General features: G+C 37.8%; 1 non-coding gene across 1 annotated transcript; it reads right to left on the bottom strand.

Moving 5' to 3' along the window:
* Positions 1 to 375: 375 nt before the first annotated feature.
* TRNAR-UCG lies at positions 376 to 449 on the bottom strand. The gene has a single exon. It is a non-coding gene; the product is annotated as a tRNA-Arg (tRNA).
* Positions 450 to 12,572: the final 12,123 nt, after the last annotated feature.

The following is a 12,572-nucleotide window of genomic DNA, read 5'->3' as shown; positions in this document are numbered from 1 at the left end:
TTTACTATAGCTGTTAGGGATGTAAAAGAATCGCATCGAGTCAAATATCTTACTATTTGATTTGAATTTGATTAAATTAATAAATATTCATATTCGTTTAATATTCGAATCCCAAGTTTGATTCGTATTCAATTTGACCACTTTATTTGAATATATTCGATTTCGAAATGCCTAACTTATTTTAGTGCCCCTGGGAGGATTTGAAATGCCAAACTTAGTTGTCCGGCGGAGAAGCTTAAAAAAAAAAATAGAAAAAAACACCTGGTCGCAAATCTGGACTCTGGAGGAAGAAGCTTCTAAGCTGCAGTGACCATTGTCGCCGGAACTCGCGAAGATGGATGGAAGTGCGAACCAAATTTTTCTCCAAAATAACAGCGACCACAGTGGGAGTCGAACCCACGACCTTTTGATCCGAAGTCAACTGCGCTAATCCACTGCGCTATGCGGTCATGTTTGTATAGAGGTATGAAACAAATGTAACTAAAATAGTAATACAACAAAAGTGTCAACTGACAACCCGCGAGACGAATAAATACTCCGCATATGCAACAAATGCATTGTATTTTGTAATATACTTATAATAATAATGCATTTGGCAATCAAGAAAATTCAATTTTTTAATAATTTAAAAAATATAGAAAAAGTTAGTACATTTAATGCGAATTTTGATTTGAGAAAGTTCGAATCAATAATAAATGTAATTCTTTGAAATTATAAAAAATAAATCTAAGCTAGGGTTGATTTAATTCTTTTTTTTTTTTCTGGAAAATACATTTTTTGAAATTATTTTTTAAAGAAACTAATTGACAAGAAAATATCAAATGACCACTTAACAAATAATACATTCCGTAGATTTTTTTTTTTTTTTAAATTAATTGATGAAATAATAATTCAAACTTAATTGTACACTTCTCTTATCTTAAGCTTAAGCTTCCCACCGACGACGTTCCCGGCGAGATCGAACGGTTGTGGACGATTTTTGCTACTAAAACTGGTGGTGCATAGCTATATATGCCACTGTGCAGTGGCAAATTAAACTAATTAATTTAGTACAAATCTTTGTTGATCTCAAAATAATTCAAGTGTGGACGTATGTATCTGGCTACTACGTACACTCCATTATAGCCATAATTGCATTTTAATTTCCTAATCCATTATTTTTTTTTGAGTGATAAGAAGTAGATCGAGGTTCTTGGTAACATAAATAATTTATATATATTTATGGTGCGTGCATTTGTGTATTTTAGCGTGATGCAATTTTGAATACGTGGTAATGCATTTATGCATAACTGGTAGTGCGTGAACGCGTGTCTCGAGGTGTGGTACATTTTTGTGATATATTTGTACAAGCATGATTTACTCTAAAAATCAAAGCCTTGCACAAAGATTCCCAAGGACATACTATTATTGATCATGACTGAAAACATCCACGTGATCTAAGTGACCCCATAACCTCCATTATTCAGCTTCACCCTAGATTCCCTATGTACTATATATCAAATGAAACACAAGAGAGCATGACACAGATAAAAGCTTGAGAACTAATCATCACAATTATTTCTTATCTCAATAGAATTCACTCTCAAATATTGTTAACATAGACATCTATATTAGTCCTACTCAGCAAACTTACATTAAATTTAGACAACCATAACCAAGTTGGTCAGATTGTGACTTGGTAAAAACAAAGTTACAAGTTTAACTCCTAGTAGGAATGACCTATTGGTGTTTACTGCCATGTGGTCCTTTCCAGGGTGCACACTGTGAGTTTCCCTCGTTACTCAAAAATAAAAAAATAAAAAATTTACATTAAATTGTCATTACTCAAAACCATGAATGGTGATAAATTTGAAATTGTACTCTCCACAGGTGTCAACCATTAGGTGAGCTAATATATGCTAATCTATATCCTCTCAAAGTGAGGGGGTTCCTTGTGCGCAGTGAGCAAATGTCTAGCCTTTGTGGTTCATGTTCAGTTGAGTTACCATGATTTACATCCTCCCAAATGCTCTATCGGGTCAGGGTGTGGGGGGCTCTTAGTGTGACACCCCGTAAATCCAAACACTACTCAAGGATTAATTAAAGAATTAATCCAAGTCTCTTTGCTAATCTATTCCTAAAAATCCTGAAATTTAATAGTCGAGGGACTAGATTTTGACTAGTCACTTAAGTCAAAGGGGTTGTACCTTGTGTTTCTTGAGTTGTACCCTTGTTCCCTTGTCTTTCCAACATTAGTAAGGGTAGGAATGTCTTTCTACCTAAGGTTTGTGGTTCAAGCAAACCTAGCAATATTCTTTCATTTCATTCACCCTTCAATCTAAACACAAAAACCTCTAACCTCTCTCTAAAAAGGTTTAGCTTCTTCTCCAAGTTAGAATTTGAGCATCCAAGTCTTGTAAGTTTTTCTCCCGAGATTCCTACTTTCTTCATCTCGAGCATAGGGGAGGGTAAGATCCTTAGTCTTTTGGTGTTTTTAACCTTCTTTTAGGTGTCTTTTTCTAAAGATAGGATCTTTGTTGTGTTTTGGTTTGTGTATGAAGTTGGTGTGGAAGAGGAGCTCTAGGAAAGGCTTTGTAAGGGTGAAAAGAAGAAGTTAATAGGCTACAAAGGTAACCCATGCTTTACAAAACCTATTTTCATACTTATATGATGATTCTTGGCTTCTACTTGTGATTCTTGTGTTGATTTGTGAGATTTGATGCATTGTCTTGTGGTGATGCATGTTTAGAGCTTGTTCTTAGGGTTCTTGAATGCCATTGCTTGGCTATTTTCTTGGGTTCAAGTCATATTGTTGTTGTGTGTGAGATTTTGGGTGTTTTGGACTTGAACTTGACCTTGGAGATGAAAATCCCCGAAGGGATTTTTGGTGTATAGGGATGTACACGCGGGTGGAACGGCGGGCAAGGCCCTACCCGCCGCCCCACCTGCGGGGAACTGGTGGCTCGTGGGTTATGTACCCGCGGGTGGAACCGCGGGTGGTTGTCCACCCGTGGCCCCACCCGCGGGGAACGTTGTTGGATGATGGCGGAGATTTGTTCCCTGTGATTCTTTTAACTCAGTATTGATGTTTTGACCTCCCGATGTTGTTTTATTGGGCAATTTGTGAGTCTTCTTGATGTTCCGTATGTCTATAACGGTATGTTAGGAATCCATGTAGGATTTGGTGTCTTGAATCGTGCTAAGGGTCCGACATTATGATTCGTTGGGCTAATGTGAGTCTTGAATGTTGTTTGGAACAAATTTTGGTTTACCCGTTTGACAAGCATGCTAGTTTGATGATGATGTGCTAGTATGTGTGGTTTATTCCTTCGTGTTGAGATTGCCAACATGTGTTGACAATCATTTGGTGTTGGATGGTAATCCTTTGTTGATTGAGTATGGTCTTATATCTTGATTATGATCTCTTGATTGATTCCTATGATATGATCGTATGTAAATCATTGTACCTTTGTTGATACTTGATTAAGACTATTGTTGAGTCTTAGTCTTCTTGGTAATGATGATGACCTTGTGTGACTATGATTGAGATTGGTGGTTTGTTACTTGAGCTTTGCTCACGAGTTTGGCGGTTTTGTGTGAATGAAATTAATGGTACCCTCATGTACTGAGAGTTCGACGGTAATGTGGGTGGTTGTAGGTGGGGGGACGACGGTCCCCGGAGGCATAAGGTTGGACTCAGAAGTACAGGGGTTACTCGGAGGTAATGGTTGGAACTGAAATAAGGCCGGGGGTAGCCATAAGGTTGGAATAGGGCATAAGGTTGGAACTATGATACTTGTGACATGTAGTTGTCACTGTGGCATGTAGTTGCCATTGTGTGAATGTGAATTCTTTGCTTATGATCATGTGTTGATGTATTCTACTTTGTGATTAGTAGAATGCATCCTGAGTTGTTTGTCTTTCATGTTTGATGTCTTGTCATTGTTGTGAGGATGGTAATTCCTATTTCTTTTGAGAGTGATTTGATGAGTCTTTGAAGTTGACTTCTCTCCTTGGTTTTGAAATGATATATACTGTATTCCGTTTCAAAATAGTTTTGATTATACTTATCTATATATGTTATTTAACGCGTATTAATGGGTTACCAGCAATATTCGCTGACCGGGTGTTATCCCCATGTTTATTTCCCTTGTTCTACAGGTTTTGAGTAGATGTCTGAGAGTGCTATGTTAGATATAAATTTAGACTAACATGAACTAAAGTAACGAGTAACCTGACTCGTAGTAGCGGAAGCTTTAGGATCATCTGAATATCTCTTGCCATAGTCATTGGTGTTGCCCCGGAATGGTAAACCTGCAGAGTGTTTTGTCTACCACTTCTCTCCCGAATACCTGATGGTGCGTGTATTCTGACGGGAGCTGTGGGAGGACTATTTTGCTTAGAAGCCTACATGCCATCAACGTAGGTAGATATTCAGTTAAAGCTTAACTGAATATCCTGAGTTGCCTAACAGATTAAGCAACTAACTGACTTAATCTTCCACTTGCACCACAACCACTTAATTAATACAATATATTATAATATATTATATTAGGGAAAATACTTACATTCTCCCACTTGGTGCAAGTACTGGTACAACCTCCATTAAAGAACAAGACACATGAACCATAGTAATACGTCCTCTATTGATCAAGTAAGTAATATCTTCTATGATCACATGCATTTAAATTCTCTAACTTAGGTTCTTTATGAACAAACCCTACGTTTATTCTTAGTCCCTTAATGGATGTTTCTCAAAATATATTATGTGTACAACTGAATGAAGAAACCATCCAAATTCACTGTATGATCTCTAAAATCTTAGAAGCATGTCTTAAGTAGAGATCTTTTAATGTTAGCATAATGCTAACTTTATTCTATGACTTCTTTATAAGTTAACATAAGCACTACCTCTAACGGCTGAGAGCTTGGAGTTGACACGTCTGTCACTCCCACTCATTAAGATAGCCAAAAGATAGTCAAGTCATAGAAACATTCCAATAACTTAGACAACAAACCAAAAAGTCCAAGTCCATAAATTTGGAATCTTAAACATACAAAGCTGTACCACAAAATGAAACTGAATAACATTTCACATATTTGAGTGTAATTGTACAATGAAGCTGTAATTATATTAAAATGATCATGTAGTTGTGTTTTAATAAAACTATAGTGTATATAAAATAAAGTTAAATAACATTTTCACATATTTGAGTCTATAAATATCGAATGAAACTGTAGTTATATCGAAGTGAAATTGTAGTTGTGTTGAACTGATATTGCAGTGTATACAAAATGAACTGAATAACAAAGTTACTTTTTGAAGAAGGGTGCAGAATGGCGGGAAACGGATGCCGTTTCTTTTCATTAAACAAAACGACGTCGTTTTGATGCACGGTGCATGATCAATCATGCACCGCGGTGCACGATATAATTTGCGGAATATATATAGGCCACCAAATTCGCTGATCTACGAATAAACTGAAAGGACACATTATCAAAGTGTCTGGTAGTAGATCAGCATCTCGCAATTGTACAACTTGCATAAGATAAGTCCATGAATGACAAATTTGATATTAGTAGACTGTCTTCTTTATTTTAAAGCCAGTTGATGCATGCCAACTCCAAAGAATTGTACTTCTAACCGGCAAATTATGCTGTGCATTTGTGTGAACCATGCGTGGTGCACACGGATGCAAAAACGACGTCGTTTTGACTAAAAATGCGCGTCTCATTTTTTTTTTAAAATCAGTTTCGATTCTCGGCAATAGCATTATGTTGTGCATAATTTGAACTATATATCATAATCATTGAACTAAAAATTCAGAATCAATGAACTAAAAATCGAGAATGAATGAACTAAAAATACAGAATGAATGAACTAAAAATACAGAATGAATGAACTAAAAATACATAATGAATGAACTAAATATCCATAATGAATGAACTAAATATCGAGCATGAATGAAAAAAAAAAATCAGTTTCGATTTCCGTCTAAATATCCAGAATCAATGAACTAAAAATCCAAAATCAATGAACTAAAAATCCATAATCTATAAAATTAAAAATCCAGAAATGTGAAATGTTTATTCTCAATTTAACTCAATTTAACTCTGATTTTCCACAACTCAAAATTATCTGAAACCCCCTTTTTTTTTACTCATATGGTGAGTGGTTCATCGATACCGGTGCAACCAGGCATTTCTGTTGCAACCCAGAGATGTTCAACACCTTTGAGACCATTGAGGATGAAAAGGTGTGGATGTGAAACTCTGCTCAGTCTGCTGTGGAAGGCATGGGCAAGGTGGTTCTGAAGATGACTTTCGGGAAGGAACTGACGTTGATCATGCTGTATGTTCCTGAGCTGAGGAAGAATCTTGTGTCTGGATCGCTGCTGAAAAAGTATGGGTTCCGCATGGTGTTCGATTCAGACAAAGAAGTTTTGTCCAAGTTTGAGATGTTTATTGGTAAAGGATATGTAACTGATGGGACTTTTAAGCTCAGCGTAATTCCTGTTATCAATAAAAGCAAAGTTAATTCTGTTTACTTGCTTGAGTCTTCCAATTTGTGGCATGGTAGACTAGGTTATGTTAATTTTAATTCTATACGTAGATTAATTAGCATGCACCATATTCCTAACTTTCAAATTAACACAAATAACAAGTGTGAAATTTGTGTTGAGGCAAAACTAACGAAAGTACCTTTCAAATCGGTTGAAAGGGAAACTGTACCACTAAAATTAATCCATAGTGATTTGTGCGATTTTAGATCGATACAAACGAGAGGTGGTAATAAGTATTTTATCGCGTTTATCGACGATAGCACACGATACTACTATGTGTATTTTCTTAAAAGCAAAGATGAAGCCGTTGATAAATTCATTCTTTATAAGAATGAAGTGAAAAACCAACTTAATCGGAGAATTAAGAAGGTTAGAAGCGATAGAGGTGGTGAGTATGAAGCACCGATTGGTGACTTCTGTGCAAGTGTAGGTATAATACACAAGTGTACGACACCTTACGCACCTCAATCGAACGTTGTTACCGAACGAAAGAATCGTACATTGAAAGATATGACGAATGCGATGCTTATAAGTTCGGGCCTACCTCAAGCTATGTGGGGTGAGGCGATTTTGACAAGTAATTACCTTTTAAATAAGGTACCCCACAAGCAGCTCGATAAGACTCCTTATGAGCTGTGGAACAGTAGGAAACCTTCCTACCAGTACCTGAAAGTGTGGGGGTGTCTTCCAAAGTTTTGGTGCCAACACCTAAGAAAGTAAAGATAGGTCCTAAGATGGTGGACTGTATCTTTATTGGCTATGCGCATAATAGTAGTGTTTATCGATTCTTAGTACATGAGTCCCATAATCCGAACGTACATGAGAACAAAATAATAGAATCAAAAAATGCACATTTCTTTGAAAATGTATTTCCTTGTAGGTCCAATGAGGGACCGAGAACGTCAAAACGAACTTTTGACGAAACTATGGATAATGATAGTGGGGAATCTGAGAAAGAACCCGAGCTCGAGCCGAGACGCAGTAAGCGGGCAAGAGTTGAAAAATCATTCGGTCTTGATTTTCTAACTTACTTGTTTGAGTATGATTTGGGTACTTTAACTTGTTTATTAGAAAATGAACCTGATTTTCTATCTTGTTTGATAGAGAACGAGCCTCAAATGTATGTAGAAGCTGTGACGTCTACGGAAGGACTAATGTGGAAAGAGGCTATAAAGAGTGAAGTGGATTCTATCATACAGAATCACACTTGGGAACTTGTTGATCTTCCTCCGGGTAGTAAACCCTTAGGATCCAAGTGGGTCTTTAAAAGGAAGATGAAAACGGACGGTTCCATTGAGAAGTATAAGGCTAGGCTTTTAATCAAGGGTTACAGGCAACGCGAAGGCCTTGATTACTTCGACACATATTCTCCCGTGACGAGAATAAACTCCATTACGATGATACTTGCCATAGCCGCATTGCGGAACTTGGAAGTTCACCAAATGGATGTGAAAACCGCTTCCTAAATGGTGAATTAGATGAGGAAATCTATATGGAACAACCTGAAGGGTTCGTGGTTCTGGGCCAAGAAAGGAAAGTGTGTAAGCTGGTTAAATCGCTCTATGGTTTTGAAACAAGCGCCTAAGCAGTGACACGAGAAGTTTGACCATGCGATGTTAATTAACGGGTTCAAAATAAACGAAAGTTACAAATGTGTCTACGTTAAGGAAACGATAGACGGCTATGTCATTCTTTGTTTATACGTAGATGATATGCTCATCATTGGTAGTAATGATCGGATGATCAAGTCTACCAAAAACATGTTAAATGCGAGATTTGACATGAAGGATATGGGTTTGGTTGATTTAATCCTCGGGATTAGAATCATTAGAAGACCTGATGGTCTCGTGTTGAGCCAATCACATTATATTGACAAAATCCTTGGGAAATTTAACAAGGATGATGGTCAATTGGCTAGAACACCGTTTGATACAAACGTTCATCTAACCAAGAACCACGGAGAAGGTATTTCACAAGTGGAATATGGTCAGGTTATTGGTAGTTTGATGTATCTTATGAACTGTACTAGGCCGGATATTGCCTTTGCGGTTAGTAAACTCAGTAGATATACGAGTAACCCCGGTGCTATGCACTGGAAGGCAATAGTAAAGGTTATGAGATACTTGAGGTATACTCGTGACCTTGGACTGCACTACGGGAGATATCCCGCTGTACTTGAAGGGTATAGCGACGCGAACTGGATATCTGATATTAAGGACTCTAAGTCCACGAGTGGCTACGTGTTTACACTAGCCGGTGCAGCCGTTGCATGGAAATCCTCTAAGCAAACTGTGATAGCTAGATCCACGATGGAATCTGAGCTGATAGCCTTGGACAAAGATTGTGAAGAGGCGAATGGCTACGCCATTTTCTAGAGGATATTCCTAATTGGGAAAGACCGGTACCTCCAATATGTGTGCATTGCGATAGTCAAGCCACAATTGGGAGAGTACAAAGTGATATGTATAATGGTAAGTCTAGACATGTGCGTCGTAGACATAATACCATTAGACAACTTCTCAGAACTGGTGTTCTCTCGATTGACTACGTAAAGTCAAAAGACAACATAGCGGATCCGGTGACCAAAGGGTTAGGCAAAGAAGTTGTGGAGAAGTTGACACGAGGAATGGGTCTAAAGCCCTTGGGCTAAAAAGTTCTATAGTGGATACCCAACCTAGCTGGCACCTAGGTTCAATGGGACAACTAAATTATGGAATGGAGCGTGTCACTGTGGGGGTCTCGGACTCCCTACCACTCCTCTTTGAAACAGTGACTCCCGCAAGAGGCTAGAACATTAATGCTTTAATGATTCGAATGTCGGTTGACATGTGTGAGTATGCGGGATACTCGAGAAAGAATCACCTATGTTAGAAAGAAGTGAGGGTTGCTTCAAAGGAGAATTGATGGGCACAATTCTTTAGAAACTCTCGCAGAACCAGGAACGGTGACCCACGACCAAAATGGGCACACTCATAAGAACAGAGCACGGTTGGGAGGTTCCTGTGTGAGATATGTCATCGTCTACACAAACGGAAGTCAGTTCAAAGACATCGCGTTCTACCGTACAGCCAGTAAAGTAAACATATCTTCACAAGGGAAGGTTCAAAGGGTGCAGTACTCCCTACCTATCATATGCAGGGATCGACCATTGAACACAGTTGTTTCCGATTTCGAAATACCCTAAAAATCAATTTTTCATTCATGTGGGGGATTGTCGAAAAAAATAGCTTAAAATGGCATAAAATGGCATGTTAAGTGGCTTATTTTTGGTACAATTATCAGTGGGATCCGCTTCTGAAATGAGTCGGGTCAAAGTGTATTCGGGTTCTTCGTAGTGAGACGAAGAGATTGATATATTGTAAGCTCAAAACAGATAATGGGTGAATGAGATATTGATTCTAAAAGTAGACCCATTTGAGTTGGAAAATGAAGGGAAAAAGTGAGCTTTTGTCCCACATTGGTTTGGGAAGAGGATTTGCTCCACTATTTATACAAGAGCTCTTTTTAAGCTTATTGAATTGTATAGCATAGAGGCTTTCTTTTGCGCGCAGGGGGGAGGGGGGTGCAAATCAAATCCCAGGCTTGGCTCAAGCCTAATCTCGTGTGCGCAGACCCGCCACGCCTAATCTCGTGTGCGCAGACCGTTGGTAACCCTTCCCCCTTATATAAGAAAGAGTTTGGCTCAAGCCTAATCTCGTGTGCGCAGACCGTTGGTAACCCTTGGCTCAAGCCTAATCTCGTGTGCGCAGACCGTTGGTAACCCTTCCCCCCTATATAAGAAAGAGTTAGAGTTGCGCAGTAGAATTTTACACAAAAAAAAATAAATAAATCGAAAAGTGCTGTAGTTCGCCGGAAGCCTAGGCTACAACGCTCCTAGCACTTGTGGGAGGTAGCAAATAAGGTTTTAAGGAAAGAGTGATCGCTTGACTCTTGTAAAAACCCTATACCAAACACGAGTCAATCTCCTCATCTTTCCTTTCCTTTTTCTACAGAAAATAATAATCCATTTTTTGTAGGATTATTATTGGGTTTTACCAACGAGATTTCCAACACGAGACACTTTTGCTCAACCACGGAGTCAACTATTGCTTAATGGTACACTTCCTACTGTTAAAAATGCTTACTCATATGTAGCTAGAAAGGTAACTAGGGGGTAGCGGAATGCTTGTGGTGTTGTACGTTATCGCAAAAGATCACCAGATCTTGGCATTCTGTTATCTACACATAGATCTTTAAAGTTACATGCCTACTATATATGATGTCGATTGGGCTTCATGTCCAACGTAACCACACGACGCTCAACTACGGGATATTGCACTTTTCTAGGAACAAGTCCCTTATCTTGACAAACAAAGAAGCAAACAACAGTATCACTATCCTCTCCTGAAGCTAAATACCGTGCCATGGCCAATGCAGCCAGCACTTGGCTTCAATTACTCATATCAGAATTAGATATACCAGTTCATCATGCACAATTGCATTGTGACAATCAAGCGTCTCTCCACATTGCCAATAACCCCGTATTTCATGAAAGGACAAAACATGTAGAAATCGACTGTCATTTTTTACGAGAAAAAATCAATGATGGCACACTATGCACTGTTGTTGTTCCATCCAATCAACAACTAGTTGACATATTTACGAAGAGCCTCCTTCCTCAACCGTTCGACGCCATCACTTCCAAGCTCATGTACCACACTTGAGCTTGAGGGGGAGTGTAGAAGAATATTTGCTATATCAATTATGTGTATATTTAGTTATATTATTTCCAAACTATTAGTATATTCTTTAGGTAAATATCTTTGTAAACACAAAAAAGTAAACTTTGTATATATATTCACAAAATTCCTTGTACAGTGTGTGTATAACTCAATGCAGGTACAAAATCTCTGTCTAGTCCTCTGATTCTTCACTAACGTTATCTATGGAAGTGCCTCCGGGATTCAATTAGCGTGGCCTCCGGGATTCAATTGGCGCGTGCCTCCGGGATTCAAGTGGCGTAGCTTCCGGGATTTAAGTGGCGTAACTTCCAACAACGAGCGTCAAGAATTTAGAAATAATCAACCCTGCAAAGTTTCAAAACACATGCAATGGATTCAAGCTGCTTTAAGATCCTCAAATGCCTTCAAAAAACTTCAATATCTTCGAGACAATCAATTCTGCAAAGCTCCAAAGTACCTTCAATGGATTCAAATTGCCTGCAAAATCAACAAAAATGCCTTCAACTTCAAGCGTTCTTCAATGCCTTCGGGCTCTTCAAATGCTCTCAACTCCTTAAGCCTTCAAGTTCTTCCAGCTTTCAAGTGTCTTTTGGAATGAAATGAAGGCTCTATTTATACCAAAAGCTTAACCAAAATTCCTCAACCAACTCCCCTTTTTAGTTAACTAATTAATTAATTAACTAATTAGGAAAATGAACCTTGCCCAAAATCAAGTCCGTGTTCATTATTGTATAATCTAATTCAAATTCAAATTAAATTATAATTATCTAATTCAAATATAATAAAATTAATATTATATTTAAATTATAATTATAATTTATAATTCAAATTCAAATATAAAATGGGCTTGGACCAGTTAATTAATTAATTCAATGGCCCAAATCAAATCTAATTGGGCTAATTAAATTAAATTAATTTCTATGATCCAATTAATTAAATTGAACCAACAATCAATCTCAACACTGGCCCAAAACCATTTTAGCAGCCCATTTGTTGGGTTCAAATTTCCTGTGTCTACAAATTGCCCCCTCGAGACTTGCCGGAACATGCTGCTTATAATGCTTGGAACGAGAAAGTCTTGAACATTTAATAAACAGTCCTTTAAACTTGTCGTGGTGCATCTAAACTCCATAGACCCAAACGTATGTCCGGATATCTCACGAACACAAATCAAAAGATTAAATTGTCACAATGAGCTTAATTACAAACTTGAATACTCTATGAGCCAAAATAGTGCATTACATGGACCCAAACATATGAGATTTTTCCTTCATTTTTGGTTTTTTCAAAATTTTTTTTTGTTTTTTTT

The sequence above is a fragment of the Ipomoea nil genome, unplaced genomic scaffold (assembly GCF_001879475.1).
Source record: "Ipomoea nil cultivar Tokyo-kokei standard unplaced genomic scaffold, Asagao_1.1 scaffold3016, whole genome shotgun sequence".
NCBI lineage: Eukaryota > Viridiplantae > Streptophyta > Magnoliopsida > Solanales > Convolvulaceae > Ipomoea > Ipomoea nil.
The sequence above is the reverse complement of the archived record's forward strand: the minus strand, read 5'-3'. Positions and strand labels throughout refer to the sequence as shown.